General features: G+C 52.4%; 1 long non-coding RNA gene across 1 annotated transcript; it reads left to right on the top strand.

The window, feature by feature from the left end:
* The first annotated feature begins 550 nt into the window (after window positions 1-550).
* LOC117438641 (uncharacterized) lies at window positions 551-2,218 on the top strand. Its single transcript, XR_004550933.1, has 3 exons — window positions 551-810; window positions 1,492-1,629; window positions 1,942-2,218. It is a non-coding gene; the product is annotated as an uncharacterized lncRNA (long non-coding RNA).
* Window positions 2,219-2,514: the final 296 nt, after the last annotated feature.

Genomic DNA, 2,514 nt, shown 5'->3' with positions numbered 1-2,514 from the left:
GCCCCATCATCCGCAGCCGCCACCCCCGTACCCATCTGAGCCTCTGATCTCTCCCTCCTGCTTCCTCCCGGGCACAACACCCGGAGCTTGGGGAAAGCTCCTTGTGCACAAAAGTCCAGACCCTGCTCCTGGCCATACAGGAACATACAAAGGCCACTTACTATAACCTGGTGTGGAGACAGTTCTCACAGGAGAATGGATATTTGGTACATGAGCTCTGAATAACTCCGAGGGATACAGCAAGGCCGTGGGAGGCCTGAGGAAGCCTAAGCAAGCAAGATAAGAAGAAGCTGTAATTCACTGAGTTATGAGAACTGTGGACTGTTGGCAAGCGTTCGAGGTCAAGTTCTCACACCTGTGCTTAACCAATTCTATGTTAGTCACTAAGGGTCTTCAAGACAAGTATCCAATCATGATATGCCAGATTACTGTAGGTGTGTGTAAGCAATAGTATATAAGGAGTTAATGCTTTGCAATAAAGGGCTTCTTGTCTGATCATATTGGTCTCTGACTGAGTCCTTTCCGCGGCAGACCCTCATCTCTATAATAAAAGAGTATTCTCAAGTTCTTGATGCTAAGAAAGATTTTGGTGTATTTTAATGCCAGGAGTGTTTAAGAAAATGTTTATGAGTGCATCAGATCTAGGGCCAGGTGAGGCTGAGAGCTTCCAGCAGGGCTGTGGTTGGTTTCTAATGCACTGCCTTTACAGTTCTGGGACCTGCTTTTAAAACACTCCCATCACAGGATAAAACTTGTCTTGGAGGACTACAAGGAGATCTTTGAGGCTTTGCCATTCCCAGACAAGCAGAGGTGAGCAGAACCCCTCGGTGCAGCACCAGCAGTGCGTGGAGGTGGCATCTCCGCTCCTCTCCCTGCCACCAGTTCGGTCAGAGCTGGGTTTGCCAGAGCTTCCAGCACATGCACTGTGGCTGCACTTCCACTTCTGCTGCATTGGATGTGGGTCTGTGCTGGCCAGCGTGTGAGGTCCGAGGGGTGCAAGAGCCCTTCCTGCTCAAGGAGAACGGGGTTAGGGGTTTCTTTATGGTGAGTTATGGTAATCTGAGGGTCTGGGCTGATCACTTCATGGAGGAAGGGGAACAATGCAGTGAGTGAAAGAACCTGACAAGAATTGCAGGGATCCAGTGCCCCCTTCCCACCAGGGCCTGGGGCAGGGGCTGACTCTGCAGCATAAAGGACATGTTGGCAGTGGTGGTGCAGACGTGTTGGTGTCCTGGCTCCTGGAGGGGAATAGGCCTGTGTTGAAAGGGCTGATCAGGTCACAGACTATGTTAGATGGTCCTAATGACCATCTCTGCTCTAGTAGTGCATCAGTTGGAGCTTCTGACCTACCAAATGCCACAGCTGGATGTTGTTTCCATCTGTTGGTATTTCATGGTATCAGATATTCACCACCTTGTCAGTCTGTTGTCCTTGTTCCCCTGCCTCTAAGATGTAACTTGCCAGTGCTGCTTTCTCCCCCATGTGTCCCAGAATTACCGATATCTTTGATACCATCCCCATGACTGTCGCTGGTGTGGTGGGTTACCTGGAGTCATCTTCTCCATATCAAACCTTTATGAAGAGTGACCCTGAAGCCGCGAAATCCCTTCTCCAAGAGGCAGAAAAGAGGTGAGAAACCTCTGAGCTGAGCTCTGAGGCAGAAGCTGTTCCCTGTGAGGGTGCTGAGGCGCTGGCACAGGGTGCCCAGAGAAGCTGTGGCTGCCCCATCCCTGGCAGTGCTCAAGGCCAGGTTGGACACAGGGGCTTGGAGCAGCTGCTCCAGTGGAAGGGGTCCCTGCCTGTGGCAGGGGTTGGAGCTGGGTAAGGTTTAAGGTCCCTTCCAGCACAAACCAGTCTGGTTCATCTCTGGCTGTGGGTGTCACACTATGTCAGGTGGGAGATGGCTGAGCAGAATGAGACTCTTCTTCTGCTTTATTTCAGGATGCTGGAGGTGATGGGAGTTTCTTCTCGTGAGACCCCAGTGGAGCTCTGGGTGAGGCACGTCTGTGTGCTGGGATGCAAGGCACAGTGAGAGGAAGCCTGTCCCCTGAGCTGTGCTGCAAGGAAGGAAGGCAACAGTGGGTTATCTCCTAATAGCCCACTTGGTGCCACTCTTATTCCTTGGGAAGATTAATCTGGGGGCTTAAGGTTTGGATGTGTGGGAAGCAGACAAGGGCTTATGGCAGCTCTTGGGCTCCTGTCCAGCTTGGTCCTGCAGTCTCCCAGGGCTACATGGGCAGGGTCCTGTTCCAGACTGGTGCTTGGGCTGCACGTGCAGATGAGAATCACAGGAACAGCTGAGAAACTTCTGCACTTGTGACAGAGCTGGAATAAAACCAGCTGAGAACAAGCTGCTGTGGTTCCTCGTGTGTAAGAGGCTGCAGAGCACCTGCTGCCATGGGAGTGACTGCACTCCATGGTCACACTGCTTCCCTAGGCCCTGGCTGTACCATGGGGCACATGGGCTGTAGGTAGAAAGGGCTGTTTGCCCTTCCCATGCCCAGGCTCAGCTGG

This window comes from Melopsittacus undulatus, unplaced genomic scaffold (assembly GCF_012275295.1).
Source record: "Melopsittacus undulatus isolate bMelUnd1 unplaced genomic scaffold, bMelUnd1.mat.Z mat_scaffold_527_arrow_ctg1, whole genome shotgun sequence".
NCBI lineage: Eukaryota > Metazoa > Chordata > Aves > Psittaciformes > Psittaculidae > Melopsittacus > Melopsittacus undulatus.
This window is presented reverse-complemented; position numbering and strand designations above follow the sequence as displayed.